Raw genomic sequence first — 14,738 nt, forward strand, 5'->3', positions numbered from 1 at the left:
CAGCCTCCCCTTGATCTAGGCATCTCCCCATCCTCTACAGGTCCCCGTGTGCTGCCTGACTATTTTCCATCAATTAGCTGCAAAAGCCCCGTTTAATTAGTCTTCCTCTTGTACATATTGCTCTGGTAATTTATGTCTTGCGCTCGCTGTGACAGAGGAAGAGGAGCTCTGTCACCGTGGCGAGTCGCCAGGCACACATCTCAGCGGCTGTCCGCGGATTCTCAGCGCATGCATAAATCTGCTGTTATGATTCCCTGCCAGCTGGAAGGAGCGGAAGCATCCCAATAGCTGCCAAACGCAGTGTTCCTCTGATGCTCTGCCCCCCCATGTTCTTCTGATGCGCTGGACCCCCCCCCCCATGTTCTTCTGATGCTCTGGACCTCCCCCCCTTTGGATACCAGCAAGGGGCACAATGCATAGAACTGAGATTCAGCTTAACTGTGGCTGGTAATTTATCAAGCTAAGAGATTGCGGAGGACGATCCCTTGACTTTTTGCGGCTGCAGTTGCCAGAGCAGCGAAATGAACGCTAGTAACGTACATTAAATGAAATATGGGGGCGTTTATGCGCTACGAATGAAGACAATTTTTAACTGTAATGTGCACACTAGCATCACAGTGCATCGAAAGGGGGCTAGAAGAAGCCCTCAGTAAGTTACAGTAAACTGGTGATATCTTTTCATTTAAAGGGCTATTTAAAGGACACACGAAGCGAAAATAAACTAATGAAACAAACGGTTGTATCTATCTTCCTTCTCCTAAAAATGACTTTTTAAGATATTCCACAGTTTTATTTTTGTTTAAATCTACTTTTTAAGTTCTAACTTGTTTTATTGTTTTTGCTCAATGACACATTCAGTCAAGTATGCCAGAGCTAAAATATATTGAATATTTTCCCTTTTTATCTCTTTCCTTCTCTCAAAAGCCATTTTCTGCTAGGAAAGTGTTTTATAGTTGGAATTTCTTATCAGTCAGGGTCACACTGTAGTCACTTCCTGTCTGAGTCAGGACTGAGTCAGCCACTTACATACCTGATATTTAACTCTTTCAGGCAGAGAAAGAAAAAAAAGGAACACAGCATAGTTAGTAGTGTGTGTGGCACTGTACATACCCATGTCTATCTCATCATGTCACATGTCACCTCGGGTATCCTTTAAGTGAAAAATAAGCACTTTTAACTTACCTGGGGCTTCTTGCAGCCCCCTGCAGTCATCCTGTGCCCGGGCCGTCCTTCCCAGACCTTCCAGCGAGCGGTGACGACCCCCTCAAAGCTCGCCATTGGTTTCCAGCCGGAGGCTATTGCGCATGGGCGGCTGTACACACCCTGATTGGGCTACTGTTCCCGGGGGCGTTCTGCGCATGTGCCGTACCAAATTTTCCCGTACTTCGCATGTACAGAACGCTGCTGCGCACCGGGACATGATGAGGAGCGCGTACCCAGCTGGTCACCGCTGCTGGCTGGAGGGTCTCGGAAGGACGTTGTGGGCACAGGATGACTGAGGGGGCTGCAAGAATCCCCAGATAAGTTAAACTGTTTTTTTTTAACTTAAGAGGGAGAGCACTGGGAAAAAAAAACAAAATTTGGACCTACCTGGGGCTTCCTACAGCTTCCCATAGACCGCGAGGTCCTCCGGCATCCTCTTCTCCCCTCACCTGGACCCGCTGGCGGCTCCAGTAAATGACGACTCTCTGGTGAAGTTGTGCATGTGTGCCCCTGCTGGGCACCCATTGCGTCATCATGCCAGTCCCCGTAAGCCTCCTGCACATGGGCACAGTCTTTAGAGAACCGCACATGCGCAGGAAGCTTATGGGGACCAGCATGAGGACACAATGGGCGTATGGTGCGGGCGCGCACCCGTGAATGCGCCACTTACCGGAGCTGCCAACGGGACCAGGAGAGGGGAAAAGAGGATGCCAGAGGACCTCGCAGGCTACGGGGGGCTGGAGGAAGCCCAAGGTAAGTCCAAATTTTGTTTTTATGCAACGCTCAGGGTCCCTTTATTAAAGAGAAACTCCAACCAAGAATTTAACTTTATCCCAATCAGTAGCTGATACCCCCTTTTACATGAGAAATCTATTCCTTTTCACAAACAGACCATCAGGGGGTGCTGTATGACTGATATTGTGATGAAACCTCTCCCACGGTGTGATGTCAGGACCACGGTTCTAACAGTTTCCTGTCTGTGAACCTCATTGCATTGTGTGAAATAGCTGTTTATAGCTGCGTCCAACTGCCACAAAAGCAAGCAGCAGGTAGTTTCAGCGACATCACCTGCCAGCAGTAAAAATGCCACCATGTGATAAATGTCAGAATGTAAATCAAGGAGAGGAAAGCTTTTACAACGGGCAAACACTGACTAAATCATTTATACATAATTATTGTAAAAATGAAGCCATTTTTAATAGATAATTTTCACTGGAGTTCCTCTTTAAGACTTCTAAGCTTAACAGTAATGAAGTGGCAAAGTGGTATTTTCCACTGATAAAGATGTGAAAACTTGTAGGCTATGAAAGGCCGATGGAGCGTCCTTCCTCCCCACCCCCAGGACATCCTGCTGCTCCCAGCACCAAACATTAATCTCTTTCCACGAAACTGCGTTTTGCCAAAAGGTGTAATAATGCATCCCTGGACCGCGGGAACATCCGCTTCACGCGGGAAAGATAATAATCTGCGCCCATAAAATACTCTTATGCTCGGAAAAAAAAGATCAGGGAGAAAAATAAACTAAAAGATACATATCTATATTTTTTTATATGTTTGTGGATTGATACGGAACATCTCGCGAATGGCTGTTTCAATGACAGCGTGTTGGCGCACCAAGCGCTCCTCCAGGACACTTACGCGTTCTGCTGCCTGGAAAATAGCATTTTAAGAGAAATAATGTTCTGTTTAGTCCATTCATTTTAGAGACAACTGTGAAATTAAAATTTTAGAGATAGCCAATGCTCATCAGCTCCGATATCTAGGATTTAAAGGAATCTATATATTTTTTAAATCATATTTATTTTATTTATTGTGTCTGGCACAGAAATAAATGTTTATTGTTTTTTATAAAGAAGATATAAAATATTATAAATAAATACTTTTTTTTTAACAGATTAAAACAGGCAGGTTTGACTGATCATGTTTTGTGAGCAAAAAAAAGACTCACATTATTGCATCAGTAAACAAGCCTGTAACATTATAAAATATGGGTCTTTTGACTCTGCCTACAAAAAGTTTTCAATCCCTTCAAAGTTTTCATATTCTCAGGGCTGGTTCTTGACTTTCTTCTTCCACTAATCGTGCTCAAGTGCACTGATTGGCCCATTAGTGGGCCAGCTTGTGAGACCATCGGCACCAGTTGAAAAAAATGAGCAGCGGGCTGCTTTCATTGTCCGGTCTGGTGCCCGCACCCCTGCCTGATTGGTTGCGTGCCAAAGTTTCTCCTTTGACTGGCCATGCTGATCTCTTACTGAGGATGGGGTTTTACCATAGCATGCCTCGATAAGAGGCGTATATCAACACCTCACCTGCTTATAATGTCATAGGGAAGGGCAGCAGGTGCCACCAGTCCACTTTTTGAGATAAGTATGACCTGTGTATGTTTAGTTTTACTTTTATTTTTCAGTTCAGGTTTGCTTTAGGGGACCCAAAGGCATTCAGCTTAACCTCCATGGCAGTAATCCGGAGCTAAGCTCAATGCAATGCAGAATATAGCGCGCAACAGGCGTTTTTACTCACCTCCCGGGGGATCCAGACATTGGTAGCCATTCTCCTTCCTGTCCTCCGAGTCTCTAAATCACTCTGGTGAGATTGCCGTCAGTGATCTCACTAAAGGTTTACAGCGCCACCCGGAGGACAGAGGGAAAATTACAGGGCTGGAGCCCAGGGAGGTGAGTGAGTGCTGGGGCTGCTGCAGCTAGGGATGCTCTCACGAGTAAATTCGAGTGCCTAAGCACTCAAATTCGTGATTTAAATGAGCATTCATTACTGCCGGCGTGCAGCATGGACATAAGGGGTTATTTGCCCATAAATCCGCGTCCTCCCTGCTCTCCAAATAGCTTGCACGTGTACTATTAGACGTGTTTCAAGCCTCACCAACCTGCACTTCCTCCTTCCGGCTTGAAGGAGGAAGTGCAGGTTGGCGAGGCTTGCCATGTGTCCAATAGGATGCGTGCAAGCTGTTTGGAGCGCAGGGAGGACACGGATTTATGGGTAAATAACCCCTTATGTCCCTGCCTCATGCCTGCAGTAATTAGTGCTCATTTAAATCACAAATTCAAGTGCTTAGGTACTCAAATGTATTCATGAGAGCATCCCTAGCGCCAGAGACTCTGGCAGCATGATTTTTTCTTCATTTTAGGGTCTGAAACGTGCTGAAAAGACCCTAAAATCTGGAAATAATCATACCACCAGGGAGATTAACTTACCTGGGCCTTCTTTCAGCCCCATGTAGTACTTCAGGTAATTAATAGTGCATATTGTTCTGGGCAAATGTACATTTTATATGCATGCATACAACATATACTTTAAATGTTACAATTTTTGAAGCTAGTGGTCTTAAAGAGAATCTGTATTGTTAAAATCGCTCAAAAGTAAACATACCAGTGCGTTAGGGGACATCTCCTATTACCCTCTGTCACAATTTCGCAGCTCCTCGACGCATTCAAAGTGGTTAAAAACTGTTTTTAAAAGTTTGTTTGTAAACAAACAAAATGGCCACCAAAACAGGAAGTAGGTTGATGTACAGTATGTCCACACATAGAAAATACATCCATACACAAGCAGGCTGTATACAGCATTCCTTTTCAATCACAAGAGATCATTTGTGTGTTTCTTTCCCCCATGCACTGAAGTTTCAGGCTGCTCTTTTTTTCCTGCAATCAGCTTTGACCTTGTTTGTAATTCCTCAGTATGTGAAAGCCCAGCCAGCTCAGAGGATGATTTATCCAGCTTGTAAAAGATAAGAAAGAGAAGAGAGAAGCTGCTCTAATCCTAAATAACACACAGGCAGTCTGCATAAAAGGGAGTTCATAGCAGAACCACAACACTGAAGAACTTGGCAGCCTTCCAGACACAGGCCGACAAGTCTGACAGGGGAAAGATACATTGATTTATTACAGAGACTGTGTTGGTAGAAAGTGCTGCAGTTAGCCAGAACACATTAGAATAGCTTTTGGAACTTGTAGGATGATAAAAAACAGGATGCAATTTTTGTTACGGAGTCTCTTTAAAGAGAAACTCCGACCAAGAATTGAACTTTATCCCAATCAGTAGCTGATACCCCCTTTTACATGAGAAATCTATTCCTTTTCACAAACAGACCATCAGGGGGCTCTGTATGGCTGATATTGTGGTGAAACCCCTCCCACAAAGAAATTCTGAGTACGTACTCTTGGCAGTTTTACTGTCTGTGAACCTTGCTGCATTGTGGGAAATAGCTGTTTACAGCTGTTTCCAACTGCCAAAAAACATGCAGCAGCTACATCACCTGCCAACAGTAAAAATGTCACCATGTGATAAATGTCAGAATGTAAATTAGGGATTTAAAAGATTTTACAATGGGCAACCACTGACTAAATCATTTATACATAATCATTGTAAAAATGAAGCACTTTTTTTTATTACATTATTTTCACTGGAGTTCCTCTTTAAGTGTTTGAGGTGTCTGTGAACTGAGCACAGCTTGTGTGAGATCAGCAGGAAAGGACTCTTTAATGTCAAAAGTGAAAACAGATCGTTACAAATTGATTTCATTTAGTTACAAAGAAGAAACACAAAATGCCTGATTGCAGTTACAGCGTTCATGGTGATTCCAAACAAACGGAAAAGGATGAGAATCTGCGCGACGCAATCCTCTTTTGCTGTAAAACAGGTTATCAATACAGTATTATTAGTGATGATGAGTTTGAATTTCGCATAGAAGTCATGCGAAATTTCAAATTACTACAAAATTAATTTCACACGTAATTGTGCATAATTTCACAAAATATTCATCTACGTATAAAAGCCCATAGACTTCAATGCATTTGGTAAAAATGAATTTTTCGCATCTAGGCCCATCAATTTTCATACATACTGTATATACTCGAGTATAAGTCTAGAAATTTAGGTCTGATTTACTTCATAAAAGTATAGGGGGCGTCTTATACACGAGTCACCAGCAACACTGAGCACACTGAGTAATGTGTGTACTAATAGTGACATTCCAATTTGTAGCAATTTACCCTGTAGTAAGCGATACTTTGAGGAAAGGAAATGCCCAGAAAACACAGGTCTGAAAGTCCTGCCCACACCAATTAACAAGGAAAGGGGTAGGGGTGAAATACTGGGCTGCAGGAAGGGGAGTGAACAATTGCAGCACTTTGGGGCCTGGAGGAGGTAATGGCTGCACTTAGGGGACAGGAGGGGTTAATAGCTGCAATACTGTATGCAGTGCAGTCATTAACCCCTCTTGAGCCCCAAGTGCAGCCATTAACTTTTCTGGGTAGACTTATACTTGAGTCAATCAAAAATTCCAGCTTAAGAGGGTTGAATATTGGAGTTGACTTATACATGAGGTCGGCTTGTTTTCGTATATTAACGAGTTATCTAGTTTTGAGATAAGTGCACTGCTTATGACCCTAGTTGGAGGAACGTCTTGTGCTGTCAATTCTTGGAATGCTTTGATTTCTCTCTGCTAGCAGAAAATATAGAAAATGAAAGCAGAAGTTATTGTCTCACACTGCCCCCTAGTGACAAGTGGCCATAAATACACATTACAGCAGTACTAATTAGAAGCAGGGAAATGTAAAAAATAAGAAATAAAAAAAATGTGCTAAGATAAATTGGCTTGGAGTACTTGCAAACCTCTAAATAAATTGGCTACTAAAGGGTTAATTCATGCTAAAAAATATATTCACAACATTTCATTAAATTCCGTGAACTTAATTTCATGTAAATTGCGAAAATTACACGAAATCAAAATGACATGAGAAATAGTAATTACAATTAAAAATGTTATTTTATGCAAATTAGCCCAATCAAGAACAATCAGTTACTCTCTAGGTTTTTATTTTTCAATTTTAAATTGTACACGTTTCCATAAAATGTTCATATAAATAGCCTCAACTCCAAATGATCAGCATCTCATGTTATTAAGACAAACAAGACAAATAACATTTATATTAATGTCCTGAGAAGAGCTCACACTCTAAAGGTGGCCATACACTGGTCGATTTGCCATCAGATTCGACCAACAGATAGATCCCTCTCTGATCAAATCTGATCAGAGAGGAAACGTATGGCCACCTTACTGCAAACAGATTGTGAATCGATTTCAGCCTGAAACCGATCATAATCTGTGGAGCTGCCACCCCCTCCCCCCCCTCATACATTACCTGTTCCGGCTGGCGCGAGTCCCCTGGTCCCCGCTGTCTTCTTCTCCGCTCCGGGCTCCAGACCGTTCCTGCAGCTACTGAACTTCCTGTCCAGGGGAAGTTTAAACAGTAGAGGGCGCTCTACTGTTTAAACTTCCTGCCGGGACAGGAAGTTCTGTGTAGCTGCAGCCGGTCCGGAACCTAGCACGGAAAGAAGACAGCGGGGACTCGCGTCGGCCGGAACAGGTAATGTATACCCGCTGTATTGCGTCGGTCGTAAGGCATTCGAACGCCGCTATCGACGCACTCCCGACCCGCCGGCGATCGAGAAAAATCTTACGCACGGACGGATCGACGGGAATGATCGATTTCGGATGGAAGTCGATCGTTCTGTCAGCGGTGTGCGCGGAGATTTCACAGCCGATTCGATCACTGTGATCGAATCGGCCGTATATCGGCGGGAAATTCGTTAGGTGTATGAGCTCCTTAATTCCTACCGCAGTCTAAAGCACCAGGCTAGACACTTTCAACTATGTTTGGCCAATCACTGACCAATTTTACTTCCTCCATGTAGTATGAAGGTTTACCAACACAATCTGCTCACAGTATTCAATATCTGTTGTGCCTCATACTACACAGAGGTGGTACAATTGATCAGGCATCGGGGGTTGTTAAAAATCAGATGGGATGGATCTGTAACGATGCCCAGAGCAGGGTCGAGGTCCTCCAGCATCCAAGGCTGAGACACCAAAGTGCGCCCCCTCCATCCCTCCCACCCCAGCTGTCACACACTGATTGCTATTAGACTAAGAGGGCCACAAGACCCACAACCTCCCCAACACCTTAATATCTAGTTCTCTGGCCTGCAGTCACTGCTATGTATCCCCTTTTCTTATTTATTTCTGCTTCATACACAATTAGGAATGACAGCTGAATGAATTGGGCGCCCTCTCCTACACTGCGCCCTGAGGCTGGAGCCTCTCCAGCCTATGCCTCGGCCCGGCCCTGCCGATGCCTGAGCAATATCGATCGGTGGCTGCTGTACACACATAATGATTGTTGGCTTCAGATGACAGTTATTGCAGGTGTGTATTGGTTGCTGGCCATGCAGAGGGTGGTTATCTTGTTGGAGCTTAGTATTCCATACACGCAGATAGGCATCCAGTATAACAAGTTAGAGCTCTTTACTGAAGAACATGCAGACATACAATATCATATGCAACCAGTAGGAAGTGCAGATTACTTAGAACAGAGAGAATACAGGGTGAATACAGTGGTTGTCTGCACTGCAGATTAAGGTAACTATTGTAATGAACGCGGAAAAGCCACCGCGTGTACTGGCAGCAAGGCGGCTGATTCTGCGTCCAGCGCGGCGGTTTGCACGCAGCAGCGTGCATCTGGTGTGGCTGGGTCTGGTAGTTCACACAGGTTGAGGAATACGCGCGCGCGCTGAGAGGCTGAACATTTATGACAAACGAGGAGGGATCAGCTGACCAGGTTGGTCAGCTGACCTCAGAGCAAGTGGCTATTGGTTGATCAGGTGATAGGTGGCGCTGGAGAGCGCCGCTCTATATATAGTCACTGCTGGTCAGTCTCAAGTTGTCTGCCGTTGCGAACACTTACGTGAAAGCACTCAGACCATAGTCAGATCCCACAGTGTGTTAGAACCAGGAGGACCTGGGAATTCACACTGAGCCAGATTACTACTGTGTTACTTTTGTGTTATACTTCAGACTAGTTCCAGGGTGTTGAGACCACGGACCTCACACCCAAGACTAGGGATACTGTGCTATCATTGTGTTATACTTCAGACTAGTTTCAGGGTGTTGAGACCACGGACCTCACACCCAAGACTAGGGACTCTGTGTTATCATTGTGCTATACTTCAGACTAGTTCCAGGGTGTTGAGACCACGGACCTCACACCCAAGACTAGGGACTCTGTGTTATCATCGTGTTATACTTCAGACTAGTTCCAGGGTGTTGAGACCACAGACCTCACACCCAAGACTAGGGACTCTGTGTTATCATTGTGCTATACTTCAGACTAGTTCCAGGGTGTTGAGACCACGGACCTCACACCCAAGACTAGGGACTCTGTGTTATCATTGTGTTATACTTCAGACTAGTTCCAGGGTGTCGAGACCACGGACCTCACACCCAAGACTAGAGATACTGTGTACCATCATATTACTTCAGACTAGTTCCAGGGTGTCGAGACCACGGACCTCACACCCAAGACTAGGCATTGTTTGATATCTGTTATGACCTATTGCTTTTCTGACTATCCCTCTGCTTTCTGATTCGGTACCTCCGCATATCTGATTACCTGTTGCCAACCCTGCCTGCCCTTGGTTACCGAATCAGCCTTCTGTCTTTGTACCTTGTCTGCCCGTGTGTTGCCGACCTGGCTTGCCCGACCTCGAGAGCTATCTCTCTCCATTGAGAGATTAGTCTCCAGACCTGCTGGTGACACCCACCTTCCAGGTGTCACTCAGCCACAGGTCCTTCCTGCTATTCAACCTGGGGCTCCACCCCTTTGGATCTCTCAGGCTGCTGGAAGGTTCTTGCACTTCCCAGAGGGAGGTTTTTCCCATACTGCCAAGGACCACCTGCTCCTCGGGTGGTCCCACTCAAAGTTATTACTAGGGATGGGACGAATCCACAATTTCTTCGAATCCGAATCCGGATCCGAATCTAAAAAGGTTCTCGAAGATCTCGAACCTTTCGAATCCCGAATCTAACGAATCCTGCACATAAAAATTGTGCGATCCATGGTATAGTTGCCCGCAGTATAGGTACCCAGGCATAGGTGCCCGCAGTATAGGTAGCTAGGTAAAGGTGTCTTCAGTATAGCTAGCAAGGTATAGGGGCCTTCACTATAGGTTGCAAGGTATAGGGGCATTCAGTATAGGTTGCAGGGTATAGTGGCCTTCATTATAGGCAGCAGGGTATAGTGGCCTTCAGTATAGGCAGCAGGGTATAGTGGCCTTCAGTATAGGCAGCAGGGTATAGGGGCCTTCAGTATAGGCCGCAGGATATAGGGGCCTTCAGTATAGGCAGCAGGTTATAGGGGCCTTCAGTATAGGCAGCAGGGTATAGGGGGCTTCAGTATAAGCAGCAGGGTATAGGGGCCTTCAGTATAGGCAGCAGGGTATAGGGGCCTTCAGTATAGGCAGCAGGGTATGGGGGGCTTCAGTATAGGTAGCAGGCTATGGGGGGCTTCAGTATAGGCCGCAGGATATAGGGGCCTTTAGTATAGGCAGCAGGTTATAGGGGCCTTCAGTATAGGCAGCAGGGTATAGGGGGCTTCAGTATAAGCAGCAGGGTATAGGGGCCTTCAGTATAGGCAGCAGGGTATAGTGGCCTTCATTATAGGCAGCAGGGTATAGTGGCCTTCAGTATAGGCAGCAGGGTATAGTGGCCTTCAGTATAGGCAGCAGGGTATAGGGGCCTTCAGTATAGGCCGCAGGATATAGGGGCCTTCAGTATAGGCAGCAGGTTATAGGGGCCTTCAGTATAGGCAGCAGGGTATAGGGGGCTTCAGTATAAGCAGCAGGGTATAGGGGCCTTCAGTATAGGCAGCAGGGTATAGGGGCCTTCAGTATAGGCAGCAGGGTATGGGGGGCTTCAGTATAGGTAGCAGGCTATGGGGGGCTTCAGTATAGGTAGCAGGCTATGGGGGGCTTCAGTATAGGTAGCACGCTATGGGGGGCTTCAGTATAGGTAGCAGGCTATGGGGGGATCCAGTATAGGTAGCAGGCTATGGGGGGATCAGTATAGGTAGCAGGCTATGGGGGGATCAGTATAGGTAGCAGGCTATGGGGGGCTCAGTATAGGTAGCAGGCTATGGGGAGCTCAGTATAGGTAGCAGGCTATGGGGGCTCAGTATAGGTAGCAGGCTGGGGGGCTCAGTATAGGTAGCAGGCTGGGGGGATCAGTATAGGTAGCAGGCTGGGGGGATCAGTATAGGTAGCAGGCTATGGGGGCTCAGTATAGGTAGCAGGCTGGGGGGCTCAGTATAGGTAGCAGGCTGGGGGGATCAGTATAGGTAGCAGGCTGGGGGGATCAGTATAGGTAGCAGGCTATGGGGGCTCAGTATAGGTAGCAGGCTGGGGGGCTCAGTATAGGTAGCAGGCTGGGGGGATCAGTATAGGTAGCAGGCTGGGGGGATCAGTATAGGTAGCAGGCTGGGGGGATCAGTATAGGTAGCAGGCTGGGGGGATCAGTATAGGTAGCAGGCTATGGGGGGATCAGTATAGGTAGCCGGCTGGGGGGATCAGTATAGGTAGCAGGCTGGGGGGCTCAGTGTAGGTAACAGGCTGGGGGGATCAGTATAGGTAGCAGGCTGGGGGGATCAGTATAGGTAGCAGGCTGGGGGGATCAGTATAGGTAGCAGGCTGGGGGGATCAGTATAGGTAGCAGGCTATGGGGGGATCAGTATAGGTAGCAGGCTGGGGGGGATCAGTATAGGTAGCAGGCTGGGGGGCTCAGTATAGGTAGCAGGCTGGGGGGCTCAGTGTAGGTAACAGGCTGGGGGGATCAGTATAGGTAGCAGGCTGAGGGGCTCAGTGTAGGTAACAGGCTGGGGGGCTCAGTATAGGTAGCAGGCTGGGGACCTCAGTATAGGTAGCAGGCTGGGGGGCTCAGTATAGGTAGCAGGCTGGGAGGCTCAGTATAGGTAGCAGGCTGGGGGGATCAGTATAGGTAGAAGGCTATGAGGGGATCAGTATAGGTAGCAGGATGGGGGGATCAGTATAGGTAGCAGGCTGGGGGATCAGTATAGGTAGCAGGCTGGGGGGATCAGTGTAGGTAGCAGGCTGGGGGGATCAGTATAGGTAGCAGGCTGGGGGGATCAGTATAGGTAACAGGCTGAGGGGATCAGTATAGGTAGCAGGCTGGGGGGCTCAGTATAGGTAGCAGGCTGGGGGGCTCAGTATAGGTAGCAGGCTGGGGGGCTCAGTGTAGGTAGCAGGCTGGGGGGATCAGTATAGGTAGAAGGCTATGGGGGGATCAGTATAGGTAGCAGGCTATGGGGGGATCAGTATAGGTAACAGGCTGAGGGGATCAGTATAGGTAGCAGGCTGGGGGGCTCAGTATAGGTAGCAGGCTGGGGGGCTCAGTGTAGGTAACAGGCTGGGGGGCTCAGTATAGGTAGCAGGCTGGGGGGCTCAGTGTAGGTAGCAGGCTGGGGGGCTCAGTGTAGGTAGCAGGCTGGGGGGCTCAGTGTAGGTAGCAGGCTGGGGGGATCAGTTTAGTTAGCAGGCTGGGTGGGCTACCTTACCTACACTGCAGTAGGTAGCTGGGTCATATCCTCCTCCTCCCGCTCCCCGCAGCCTCCTCCTCCCGCTCCCCGCAGCCTCCTCCGCTCACCCCCCTGCATAAATAAGCAGAAGCAGCCTCTCACCTCCAGCGTGGAGTGCAGTGCAGCAGACTTCACTTCCTAGTTCCCCCTAGTGGCCGCCTGACCGGCTCTTACTGATGACGTAGTAAGAGCCAGTCACTAGGGGCAATAAGGAAGTCTGCAGGAGGTCTGCCGCTCCGGAGTCCGGGCTCCACGCTGGAGGTGAGAGAGGCTGCTGCTTCTTATTTATGCGGCGGGCGAGCGGAGGAGGCTGCGGGGAGCGGGAGGAGGACACTTGCGAGCGGGGGAAGCGGCGGATGCGTGGCGATGCAGCGTCGGGATTCGGCGAGCGGAAAATGCCGTCGGGATTCGAGTCCACGAATCTCGAATATTTCCTAATATTCGAGGGATTCGTGGATTCGCCGGATTCGTCGTCCCATCCCTAGTTATTACTGTTGCACCAAACACTCACACTATACAGGTGTCCAGAGGTTAGTTATACTTGGATTATTGGTGATTTTGCAGATCGTCCATAATCAGGTATATATCTGTATTTTTGGTGATACTGCAGATCACCAATAATCAGATTCTCTATGTGTGCTGACACCGATCGTTACAGAACGGCAGACCAAAACCAAATAGACGCACTTAACAGCCGTCTTGATGCACTCACCACCTCGGTGGAAAATTTCATCCAAGTGCTGGACAGTCATCAGACCCAGATCAACGCTTTGTCTGGGTCTGCACAAGTCTTACAGACGGATGTGAATTTAGTGCGATCTCCTCCAGGTACAGACTTACGTATGCCTGTGCCCGAAAGGTTTTCTGGTCACAGATCTGACTTTCAGAATTTTAGAAATCGAGTGTTATCCTACTTTGAGTTAAGGCCTAATTCATCAGGGACCGTGGCACAGAGAATTACGTTTATTAAGACTCTGCTGTCAGGGGATTCCCAGACCTGGGCATATAGTCTCCAGACAGGGCATGAGGCCCTAACCTCGGTATCAGCTGCAGCCTCCAGATTCCTCTGACTTCAGTTTTATTTTTTTCAGACGCCACATGAAGGATATTTTATTTTGGGGATTAAGAGTGTTTTCACCAAACTCTGAGCATTCCAGCCTCATCGGCAGCCACTCATCCTTAGATGATAAGCGCGGGGAGATTTCACAGCCGCTTCTCAGCTGCTCGACATTATTTCAAGTATGTTTTAATTGCTAAACTTTGCAGCCTTTAAAGTCTGTTAATTTTAATGAAGCTCTCGAGAAGATATGAAGGATCGTATCCCAGAGCCGCGGAATGTTCCGGACTTTTTGATCTACCTCTGTCATTAAAACGTTCTGCTCAGAAAAAACGATCAAAGTGCAGTAATTAAGCTTGTTTCACAGACGGCGACAACACGCGGCGCCGCGTCCAATGGCGGTCTTCTGACTCTTGTCCACCACCCCTATCAACCGCCAATCTTCAGCAATTAGAAGATGCAAAAGGAATAAGCTGCTTTGAGTTGGCATCATGTTGGCAAGAATGATTGTTTTCACTGTTACATTGCATAAGATTAAATATCCATTATGAGTGGGACCACTGGTAAGGGTACGTGAATTTCGGGTGCCATGGAAAATTGGGTGCTGGAACAGTGCTGATAGTATAATATCAGTAAGTTTACCAATACTCTTCTATTTAAAGTGTTCATTCTCGTTAGTAAAATATCGGTAATTGTAACTATTTTATTATAGCTAAACCTAACCCTACTCACACACAGATCCACGGGTGTAGCAATCACCCCTGCAACCCCTGCCATCGCAGGGGGTCTTGAGGATTTGGGGGCCCTTCCTTCTCCCTCCCCCCAACTGCAAGAGCAACCAATTAGCAAAAAACCCTCCCCGGTCAGTTACAAAAACTGTGCGCAGGAGCGTGTGTCATTTTTTAGATGCTCCACAGCAGAACACTGTTTGTTGCCTCCTGATCATGTAACATGCATGGTGTTTTGGGACCAAGAGGGCCCCATGATATAATTTTTGCAGGGGGTCCCTATTAGGTCAAATTACGCACCTGCACAGA

The 14,738-nt window shown here is 47.2% G+C and overlaps 1 long non-coding RNA gene across 1 annotated transcript in view; it reads left to right on the top strand.

Annotated features, from left to right (window-relative positions):
* LOC137560824 (uncharacterized) overlaps positions 1-14,106 on the top strand; it is a 98,756-nt gene extending 84,650 nt beyond the window's left edge. Inside the window, exon 4 of the long non-coding RNA XR_011029834.1 lies at positions 13,736-14,106. This is a non-coding gene — a long non-coding RNA (uncharacterized lncRNA). The remainder of the gene's footprint in view (positions 1-13,735) is intronic.
* The last annotated feature ends 632 nt before the right edge of the window (positions 14,107-14,738 follow it).

The sequence above is a fragment of the Hyperolius riggenbachi genome, chromosome 1, assembly GCF_040937935.1.
Source record: "Hyperolius riggenbachi isolate aHypRig1 chromosome 1, aHypRig1.pri, whole genome shotgun sequence".
NCBI classification, from domain to species: Eukaryota; Metazoa; Chordata; class Amphibia; order Anura; family Hyperoliidae; genus Hyperolius; species Hyperolius riggenbachi.